Consider the following 12,197-nt stretch of genomic DNA (forward strand, 5'->3'; position numbering starts at 1 on the left):
GAGAGCAGCCTTCACGCTAAGTCTTGAAGGAGTGTAAAGCAGCTTGGTTTACCAGATTATAACCTCTTGAATTACTAAATGAAAGGAGAACCACACAAGGTATATATATAAAATATATGTATTTATTTCTAAACACTCTCTACTAACCTCTTTATGAAGTTAGAGAGCAAGGCACACAATAATACAGTTCTAAAACGACAGTAAATAGCACAATATACAATGGTCCCTAGGGGCGGACCAAACCATATATTAAGAAAGTGGTATAAGAACCATGACTTGACTAGACACAGTGCCTAGAGCACTTGAATTGCTGGGACCCCAAGGAACCAGTCAAGGTAGTGACACAGGAGACCCACGGGAGACGCGTGCAGTGTGAGAACACAGGCGCGAGCCCAGTACTATTCAAAGGGAAAGTCGCGGTTGGAATTTTAGAAGTTAAGGCCACTTAGGAGAGGACTTTGAGCAAACCCCTTTAGACTTAAGGGGTTCTAGGGACAGCACCCACGGGAGCACCGGAGTACTCGAGTTACCTCACCCAGGGAAGCCTGGTGCATAGGTGTCAAATTGTGTTGGGAATCGTCGTTGATTTCAATGGTGATCTGCTGCAAAGTGCTGCTGCTGGGAAGGAGAGAAGTGTCTCGTGTGATCCAAGCCTGGATCAAAGATCAGAAGAACCTGAAAGCAGAGGGGACAGAGTCTGGGTCACTTGCCAGTGACCAGGGGCACGATAGGTGAATGCCCACCGATGTTGGGTGTTTCAGGTGCAAAGAGGTGAAGCTTGACTCTGCAGCCACGAGGACCAGGAGGTGTTGATGAAAACCAGGAGGTGGAATCGAGCTGTCCCACAAAGGATGTCGGATGCTGCGGTGTCGGTGCCCGGATTAGACCCAACAAGCCTTGGTAACAGCAACCCACACAGCAAAAGAAAAGTTGCTTTGGTGTGGACCTGCAAGGTCCTGGGTACTCCCCAAGTGATGGAGAGTCAGGGCACATCTGGAGCAACTCGGTAAGCCCAATTAGAAGTAAAGTTGCCTTCACAGAGACCCACCAGTTGAGGAACTAGGGATCACAAAGGGAAACACAAAGGGCCAGCTCACGAAACACTCGTGGAGTGTAAGTGGGCAATATTCAGTGAAATGCTCCTAGGGGTCAGGGCTACAAGTAACCCAAAGCTCAGTTGCAGGAGTCGCTGGAAAGCTGATGCTTCTGCAAATGGTTGCGGTGTCCAGGGGTTTGGGTTGCACGGTCTTCCACGAGGGATACTGGCCTCAGATTTGCTGAGTGCACAGATCAACCTCAGCGACAACGCAAACCCACCTCCTGTGTTGCAAAATTCTTCAGAGTCCGACAGGAACTTCAGAGATGCAAACCGAATAGATGCATCTTTGGTGCCTACCTTGCAGGGGAGTAACTCCTTTACTCCAAGGGAGATTCTTCAGTCATCTAGTTCAATGTAGATCATCAACCTTCCAGGATTCAGTATCAGAGTTTCGTCCAGGTGTAATCTAAAGTACTGTAGTCAGGGGTTCCTTCTTTATACCCAAGGAAGGGGTTGGACATACTCTGGGGACCCACCTAAGGGAGGTTCAGGAAAGAGGGGTGGCTACATCCATTTCCTTTGTCCAGTTTTGTGCCAGAGCAGGGGCTGGCAGCCCCTGCAACCGGTTTTAACTGGACTATGCACAGGGACACCAAATGTGCCCCCCAGTGCTGCACTTCAAAGCACTCAGGAGTGCACCCACCCAGCCCCAATACACTAAAGTCTGTCTGGGAGGTGGTGACACCTCCCTGTGACAGGAAACCGATTGTCCAGGCCTCCCCTGCTGGAGTTTCATCCAGCAGCAGGAGGGCAGACTCGTGTCGGTGGCTGGCGGCATACATTTTGTGATGCCAGGGCTCTGTTGGCTGGTACCGGTATACCGGTGCTGTCATGTCTCTCCCTCTAGAAGGGACGGATCATACTCCCACACCAGTTACATGTGTGGGGATATGATTCTAAAGTGTTTAACACCATACACAACATGTTTCTGTGCAGCCATCCCAAAGTTAGCATTTCCCGTTTGGTTAAAATGCACTTGAGAGTATATGGTTTGGCTGCATCACAAACAACCCTGGAATAAAGGTTTCTGAAGGCTGCAGAGGGGCTCTGCTCGTGCATGGTCACCCTCTCACATAAAACCCAGCACCCTGCCTTCAGGATTAGTAAGGTCTGCCATAGGGGTGACTGATAGGTTTATATGTGCAGTGATATTGAGAGATATAGTGAACCTATATCTCGGTAATGGGTGCATGCACCACCTTACCCAGGCTGCAGTAGCAGTCCTGTGGTGTCATTTTGGAAGGCTTCCCAGGGGTGGAATAATACATGCTGCACCCCATGGTAGGCCTCTGGGGTACCTATGCCCTGGGTAATTAGTATACCATATGCTAGGGACATATAAGGGGACCCCAGAATCCAATCTGGAGTGCACCTAAAGTACTGGGAATCATTTTAGAGAGGAAGCAGCTAGGCTGGGGTCCTGATTAGCAGGGCCCCAGCCAGACTAAAGTCGAAAAACAGTGAAACATCAGCAAAAAGTGGGGGTAACTATAAGAAGCAGATCCTACTCTCCTACACACATTGTTATGGAGGTCGAAATAAAATGGGAAAATTGGTTGAAAACTATTTAAAAATCAGGAGAGATAGGACCAGAATTGAACCCTTACAAAATATTACCAGACTTTTTAAGGATAAGGATATTTTGCAGGAATTTGTTAACTTTTATTGGATTGTACTCCATCGATTAATAGAACATACTACTGTCTCAGATGAAGTAAATAAACCACATTGAATTACATCTAAACTACCTATTTATTTATTTAATAGGAAATCTTTAAATTATATTTTTTTTGCATAAGATGTCTTTTTTTTATTTTTGTAAAAGTCTACAGCCTTTTTAGCAGTTTTCACAGTTTCTCCATTTATTATAGCAAGTTGCTCCTTGTTTTCCTTTCCCCTGCCCCCTTTCCTTTTGCCATTATACAATTACTTACAGCATAGAATTTCTATCCTATTTTATATACATATATATATATATATATGTATATAAAATAAGATAGAAATTTATTCACTATGGTTATGTTTTTTACCCTTGGCAATTTTCCCGTTCCAAGATGGCCGCCATAGTCACTGCAATGTAGTCCTTTGTTGATTATTACAACTTGTTTGAATACTTTTTTTAATGTTTTATTTATGGCTGCCTGTACATGCTCGTTTCACACGTGAACAAGGTTTTGTACCGAAACGCGTTGTGTGAATTAAACACTCGGATTATACCATTCCGCTGGCTGTCTGTGTCTCACTGAGAGCGCACGCTCTACTTACTTTCTAATTTGGATATTGTCTTTACCGGCGTGCTCCACCGGTGTGTGCACCACCTCTCTTGGGTCCCAGCGATTCCGGAAGGAGCAATTTTTTCTTCGTGGATTTTACGTGAGGATTGCATTTTGGACCGGCTGTGTGGTGACCATTGGGATTCATAACGTCTTCTTTGGGGATAGATCGGCATTTGTTGAAATACGTATCTGGAGGTAAGCCTACTTGTTGTTTGTTCGTCCCTTAGTGGGGGGTTATTTTCTCGCATCGGAGGATGCGGGATAGTATTTCATCCCTCGGGGCAGCGACAGATAGCAGAGGGTGACCGTTATCTCAGATTGTATCCACATCTACCCTCATCCCGCTGGAACGGTGTTATTGGACTACTGTGTACCTCAACGATTATTCCCATTAGGAGCGCAGTGAAAAGAGCGCCCATCTGCTCGATTTTAAAATCACTCCTGTGACTTTCATATGCATCATTGACGGCTCCTGTCACAGCCTAATCACCGAGTACACCAGTTATCGACAGCAGGAGGAACTCCCCATTCACGGGTAGGGTGAGACAGACAGAGACCAGCGGATACGAGTCCTAGTGTTTACTTAAACATGGAGGAGGAAGCAGAAAGGAGAGCAGCAGCGGTGACTCTATTTAGTAGAAAAACGGGGACTTACAGTAAAGGAGAAATTACCCAAAGAGGAGATTCTTCTATCCAACCATTGGAAGATAAAATAAGAAAATTGGAGAAACTCAAAAGAAATGAAGTTTCTAAATGGTGGGAGGCGATTTCTCTACAAAATTATGTGGATCAGAACATGGCGCCGAGAGGATTGAGAATCTTTATCACTCCTACCTACGAGGCACCTAATCCCAAGATGCTGGAGGAACATTCAGCTGTCAGTTCCAAAGGCATGATGACAATATTGATCAAATATGCCTGGCAGGACCGAGAAGAGCTCTTGAAACAGATCAAAGTCATCAGTGCTGAGTTGCAGCAGATGGTGGACTGTGATTCCCTTAAAAAAATTCTAGACCCCATGAAGGATAGACTGACTAAATACGAGGAAGAGATCAAAGCCAGGAAACAAAGAAAGATGAATAGAGACTATGCAGACTATGAGAAAGGAAGAATTCTTACATTCAGCAAGAAGTATGATCATCTTTACCTATCGCAGGAAGTTCCCGCGATACCCACCTCTACCATCAATGATACCACAGCGGTTGATATACCCATTGTAAGTGACATTGAATCAGATGTGTCCGAAAGCAATACATCCGGTGAAGATTGCAACATCAGACAAATTATTTTTTAGAAGAGTTTCGGGTCCTGCAGAGGGATCGACAAACAACGCGGGACAATCCACAACCGAGAACACGGGGACAAGGAAGAGGAAGAGGAAGGGGCAGGGGAAGCGCCGCAATAGAAAAAAGAGACAGCAAAAACGTTGGGAATACAGACAAAGGAAGGGGAGCCATGGGAAGCCGAAGAACACGCTCCAACAGAAATTACTGATGGATATGAACATGGTAAATCTAACTGTGGTTAATTTATCCAAGAGACCTATGTCGGATATTGAAAAGAGAACCCTATGCTTGGGTCTTTCCTTTTGTCCATCTTCCTCTTTTAATTACACCGAAACTCGTATTCACCTGTTCAAATATGTGAGGAAATTGAAACTAAAAAAATGGTACACATTGAAAGGACAAGACCGCAATCTAAATACGAACACCACTGTCAACAATGAGTTTGGTAATAATCTGATGATCAATGATATCGATAATCTTCTTACTTTGGCTGAGTTAGCCCTTGACAATGAACACAGTGGTAGCGAAATCCATACCACCCAGGTTCTGGATGATATGGATCTCAATCAGGGGGCAGCAGCATGTACTGATTTTAGAGTTAAATCTACCTTTGTACCTCCACTCCCCCATGATAACATTGATACGTTTCATGACTGTATTGTTAAATCTTTAATAGACCTTAGATTTAGCAAAAAACACTCACGCAATTTTTCTAACAACCTATCGCATGCCCAGAGATAGGCACTCAAAACACTAGCTAGTGATACCAGTCTAGTCATACACCCTGCTGACAAGGGGGGCAATGTGGTTATCTTAGACAAGGATTACTATATCAGTGAAGCCTTGCGCCAACTCCAAGACACCAATTTTTACATAACCATATCTGGGGATATCTATAATCAGAGCATTATAGATATCTGGGACAAACTTACCACTTGGAAGGATAAGGGTCTCTTGGTGTGGGAGAAATTTTGCTACCTCAAGAGGGACTATCCTAAGCTTCCCATACTATATCTGCTACCCAAATTACATAAGAACAATACCACACCTCCCGGTCGCCCCATTGTCTCCTCGATAGGGAGTGTCAGTGAACATATCTCCAAGTATGTTGATCATTTTCTTAGAGAATTTGTCATACTACTTCCCAGTTACCAGAGAGACACCAAAGACTTTCTTTGCAAAATTGAGGATTTGATTTGGGAGCCCACCTATCTGTTCATTGTGTTGGATGTCCAATCCCTATACACTATAATTAATTACCAACAAGGGTTGGAAGCCTGTGAGCATTTTCTCAAGCAAAAACCTATCAGGTATCGGGAACACAGTCGTATGTTAATTGAAATGATTGATTTCTGTCTGAACAACAATATTTTTTCCTTCAATGGCGCCCTCTATAGGCAAGTGAACGGTACTGCTATGGGTTCTTGCTTTGCTCCCAGTTTCGCCAATCTTTTCATGGGTTACTGGGAGCAAGAAATAGCAGCCAGCAGCACCCTGAAAAGTGATCTATGCAAAGTCGTCATGTGGCGTCGCTACATTGATGATTTGTTCATTGTATGGGACGGTTCCACTGGTAATGCTGAGGAATTTATCCAAAAACTTAATACTAACAGTTACAACATCGTTTTGACTGGTAGTATTGATGCCACCAAAGTTGACTTTCTTGATGTAGGACTAGAAATCAAGCAGAACAAGATATGCACCACTCTCTTTCGGAAAGCCACAGCAGGGAATAGCATCCTACATGCCCTCAGCAGCCACCCTGATGTGCTCAAATGGAGCATACCATACGGGGAGCTGTTGAGGGTGAAAAGAAATTGCAACAGCTCTGAGGCCTATACAGTCGAGATGGAAAACATCATCAGTAGATTTCAAACCAGAGGTTACCCTAACTGGGTCCTGAAAAAAGCTAAGGTACGTGCTGAAGGTATCAGTAGAGCTGATACCCTTGTTGATTAAATGGACAGAGAGATGGAAACTAACCAGACTGACGTTCGCATGATCCTCACATACAATTCAGATGCGTACAAGATCAAACGCATCTTTTCCAAACACTGGGACATTTTGAAATCTGATGGGGTGGTAGGCACCCAGATTACTGAAAGGCCCACCCTAACCTACAGGAGGAACAGGAACATACGAGACATGGTAGTCATAAATGACATCACTGACTATACCACCAACACTGGCCATGGCCTCGTGGGGTTTTTCCCATGTGGTCATTGCAAAGCTTGCAGATACAGTAAATGTTAGGACAAACTAGAATATGGAGGGGTATCCAGGAAAATTACCCAATTCCTGACATGCAGTACTTGTTTTGTGATCTACGCCATTGAGTGTACTTGTAAACTCTGGTACATAGGGAGTACCACTTGTCCAGCAAAAAAGAGGGTGTTAGAGCATCAGAGAGCGATATCCCACAATGACCAAAAATATCCTGTTGCACGTCATTTTTATGAAAAACATTTTTCTAACATTTTAGACATGAGCTATCTCATTCTTGAACACATTCCTAGACATGCCAGAGGTGGAGACAGGACTCTCACCCTTAGACAAGGGGAGTCTAGGTACATTATTGATTTTCAAACCAGAAGCCCGGGTGGGTTGAACATGGATGAAGAAATGTCAATCCACCTCAAACAGTGATCCTAGTCTGCTTGTGGTTACTCTTTACTGCATTCTGTGACATGTTGATTCATTTTAGGCTTTTTTCTGTTTCCTGCTGCTGCTCTTGCTTTGCTCCATGAGATTACAGTACAACTATTTTACACCTGTATATAACTCTTGAGCATTGATGTTATGTGTTGATACTGACTTCTATATATTTGTATGTATTTTTTGCAGGAGAGAAGGAAGGAGCCCTTCACTTGTATTCACCGGCACGGGCATCCTACCCTTTTGCTCCATATCGTTATTCTTCACTCAGCTCTTCACTTCATCATCTTCACCTGCAGTTCCATGTTAAAGCATACGAGCACGTTCCCTGGTCACACTTGTGGTTTAAGATAAGTCAGCTTGGCCCATGTTGTTTTCAACTTTGTCTCTAACTTATTGTTATCTACTGCATCAGCTCTATTTTAGAATTACTCTTATTGCCACTATTATGACCCGGCTTTGATACGAGTATACGAGCAGTTAGTAGGGGCACTTGCCCATAGACAGAGACACCGGGGTTGTTTGGGCGTGCATGAACCATTTATGGTACTCATATTTGTATAGGCTCAGTTGCCTATTCTTATCCATGCACTTGCCTATCTTTCTTTAGCCCCAACCCCTTCTTGACTTTACGCATAGCCTGGTGGGTCCCGTATATTTTGCATTGGTATATCTTTGCCGTGAGTCGTTCTCTGAATTTTTCATGTATATGTACCATTATCATTGACTACATTTCAAATTTACTTGGCCGATGTTATATGTAACTCCAATTTAACATGCCATTGGTAGTATCTTATCGGTACACTCTGTTGTGACATACTGGTGGTTTTTTGCTGTTATTGTGCTGCATTTACGCATTCTCATGCTCTTTATTCACTATGGTTATGTTTTTTACCCTTGGCAATTTTCCCATTCCAAGATGGCCGCCAGAGTCACTGCAATGTAGTCCTTTGTTGATTATTACAACTTGTTTGAATACTTTTTTTAATGTTTTATTTATGGCTGCCTGTACATGCTCGTTTCACACATGAACAAGGTTTTGTACCGAAACGCGTTGTGTGAATTAAACACTCGGATTATACCATCCCGCTGGCTGTCTGTGTCTCACTGAGAGCGCACGCTCTACTTACTTTCTAATTTGGATATATATATATATATATAGGTTTTTTGTCACCTTTTCACATATCTAATGCCTTTCATCCATATTATTCCCTATTGTGACTTATGTCTACTATTGATAAGTTGTTGTTTGCTGTTTTCAATAAACTCAAATTTAAAAGAAAAGCATGAGAATATTGTCTGACTAAATGAGACCTTCCAAGGTAACATTTGAATGCATTCAGCAAAGAAGGAAAAGAGTCAGGAAAACTAGCATGAATAAAGTAGTGTAACTCAGAAGAGGATAAGGATGTGGTGGAATGAGCAGTGGAGGGCTTTTTTTTAGCAGTGTTATACGGGGGGGACATGACCTGAAGGTATGGGAGCACTTTACATCAGCAACAGTTACATTACACAAGCATGCATTCATTTTTTGTAGGCATGGGCAGATTAAGGGTCTCATTTATAGGATTGATGGTCCAGGGAAGTGCAGTAATTAACCTTGCTGCATGGCTCTGCGCCACAGGTAAAGGGCAGGAACGCAAAGTGGTTATCCCATATGGTGCATTCCTGTCCTTTTCCCCTCTCCTGATGCCATTTCAGCAACCTAGAGCCAACGCAGGCACCCTTGCACTATGGTACAATGGTGTCTGTGTTGTAGCAGGATTGTTTTTGTGCAGGAAGGGACACCTTCCTACGAAAAAACAATCCATAGAGGTGTTTCCCCCCTTGTTTGTATGCTGCAGAATGCAGACCAAATAGACAGAAACAAATGAAGAAAATACATACATTTATCCTCTTTATGCCTGCCCTGTGGAGGCATAAGATTATGACTCCTTACAAGTCCGTGTGAATCTGGAAATGCTTCAAAACCCATGAGGGTTATTTGGGAACACCCAATGGAACGCCCTAGGAATGCCTCTGTTGCGCACAGTAAGGTGACTCACTGATTTGCGCTGCATTGCCTTACTCAAGATTTATGATGTCACTCAAAGCAATGCAAAGTGCCTTTACGTGGATTCATAAATATGACTCAGAGCCTTGCGTCATTCATGTACCACATTGCATGGTGCAACATGGCACAAGGCCCTCATAAATATGCACCTAAGTGAGTTGTCCAGAATCACAGGATGTTGAGCCAACAAAAAGACTGAAACCTGGCTTTCTACCTCCAGAATCGACAGCTCTGACCCTTATGCCACATCCTCTCCCACTAAAGGAGACCCAAATGAGTACTAAAGAATAAAGAGCAGATGTAGAGATGGGGGGATGTACCTAAATAATTTGTGAAAGACAAAGGGACCAAAACCACAAATACATCTAAAAATGAAGGCAAGAAAATCATGATGCAGACAGAAATCAACAGTTAGGCAGATATTGGGGGGCAGATTTGTCAAGGAGTTGCATTGCCCTCGCATCATGCAAGGCAGTGCATTTCCTTATTTCAGATTTAGAAAGCCATGAAAAGTGAAATTTGTGCCACCTTGCGTGGCGTTGTAAAGAAGTGTAACGCAACACAGAGACTTATGCTGAGCTGCACTACATTTAAAACTGCCAGACATTCCATGGGTGAAGCATGGGCAAACCTGGGTTTGGATCATATCAGTACCCCTCCCAGGGAGGAATAATTATTTCTTCCCCTCGTTATTTCCTGTTTCTATGAGTGATGCAGTCTGCATCTCACTTTGTCCCAAAGCGTTGAAATAGCTTCGTTTGGAGGCCTGCTTGAAAACTCACAAATATCTTATCCAAAGGATAAATGTTCGGTCAAAAGAAAAGAAAAAAATACCTGCCTATTCTCAACTACCTCTCAGGTAATACGGGTCGAATATGTAAAAACCTGTCTTCAGAAATCAGACACTGGTTCCACTCTCTACAGACAAGAGACCTAGGAACCAGCTTCTCACAAAAGTATTTCAGATGCATTATGGTATATGCAGTGCCTTTTTGTCCTTCATCAGCAGAGAGTAACACGTCAGTTTGGAGATGCTTAGAAATGCTTCTCATATTCCTCTCAAGTTAAATATCAACCCCAGAGCGATTGTGCATATACAAGGCTTGTTAACTAAATCAAAGGGGGCGGGGGGGGGGGGGGCACATTGCATGGGCTAATGCCACTAATTTCTCCCAGGTGCATGATGGTAAATGTAGGGTATACATACTCACAAGAATCAAAGTGTTAGCCATGGTTGCACAGCCAGTGCTGGGAGAGTATCTGGACACATTTATTTCTGGATTTGTATCCATCAGTTGAGAGTGACATGTCAGTTTGGGGGTGCTTCGCAGTCATGCTTAAAGTCTTTTCAGGTTACTTACCATTCCCAGAGTAAAGGTGCATCCACAAACCTTTTCAGTCCAATAATTCCAAGGAGGAGCCAATCAAAAAGGGCGAGGGAGCACACTGCGTGGCACAACATCAAACGTTTCTCCCATCTGCATTATGGTGAATGAAGTGAAGGATAATTGTCGCTTTAGCTTTTTTACAAGAATCAACGTGTTAGCCATATGCACAGCCAGTGCTTGGTATCTCTGACAGCATGTTTTTAATTTGTTGTCCTTCATATTAAGATAGTAATTTGTTTTTGGCGATGCTGGACATGCTGATCAAAATCATCTCAGGTTAAATACCTCCTCCAGAGCACAGGTGAATTCACAGGGCTCATCAACCTTGTAACTCCAAGAAGGAGCCAATCAAAAGGGAGGGAGAAGTATACTGCCTGTCCTTCCAGCTCACATTTCTCACAGATGCATTATGATAAATACAGTGCTTGATAACACTCATGTTCATCATTGTTTGTACTGCTTGTGCTTGGTATCTCTAGACATGGGTGTTTCTGGATTTTTTCCTTCATCAGACGAGAGTACAAAGCCAGTCTGGGTGTGCCTGTGAAAGCTGTTTAAAGTCGTCTCAGGTTAAGTACGATTGCTGAAGTGAAAGTGTAGCCACACATCTCGTCAACCCAGTAACTCCAAAGAGTAGCCAAACAAAGGGGGATTGGGGAGCATTCTACCTAGCATACTAGCATACATTTATTCCAGGTCCATTATGGAAAATAAAGTGCATTATGACATTCTCTTTTGTTTACTCACAAGTGTCAAAGTGTCTGCCATTATTGGCACAGTAAGTGCTGGGTATCTGTAGACACTTGTTTCTAGATTTTTGTTCTTCTTCTGACGAGAGTAACATTTCATTGGTGGTGCCTGGAAATACTTGCCAAAATCTTCTCAAGTACCACTCCCAGAGCGCAGGTGCATCCACAGGACTTGTTGGCTCAGTAACTCCAAGGTGAAGCTAATCAAAGGGGGCAGGGGAGCACACTTACTGGCATAACAGAACAAATTTATCCCAGATGAATGATGTTTGTTTTATTTATTTATTTGTCGAGTTATACAGAGCGTGAGCTTGTCCTGAGGGTATCAGAGCATTTTACTTAGTTCAGCATAAATAAGAAATACACACATAAAATAATAGGCATACAGGGCATTACTAGTGGAATAGATGGACGATTTAGTTCAGAGGTGTTGAGTGTAGTTTTGTAGGCGGGTGAGTTCAGGTATTTGGTGAGAAGAAGTGATATGAGGTTTTTTCTGAAGTGTAGGAATGAGGGATTGTCAAGTAGGTCCTGTGGCAGAGCGTTCCAAATTCAAGGTACATTTCCATTGAAGGAGCAGGTGAGTGATTTTTCTTTTTTGAATTTGGGTAGAATCAAGAATAGTATGTTTGAACTTCGCAGAAGCCTCTTCCGGACAGTTTTGCATAGTTTGTTTGCGAGGTAGATAGAT

This window comes from Triturus cristatus, chromosome 2_2 (genome assembly GCF_964204655.1).
Source record: "Triturus cristatus chromosome 2_2, aTriCri1.1, whole genome shotgun sequence".
Classification (NCBI taxonomy): Eukaryota; Metazoa; Chordata; class Amphibia; order Caudata; family Salamandridae; genus Triturus; species Triturus cristatus.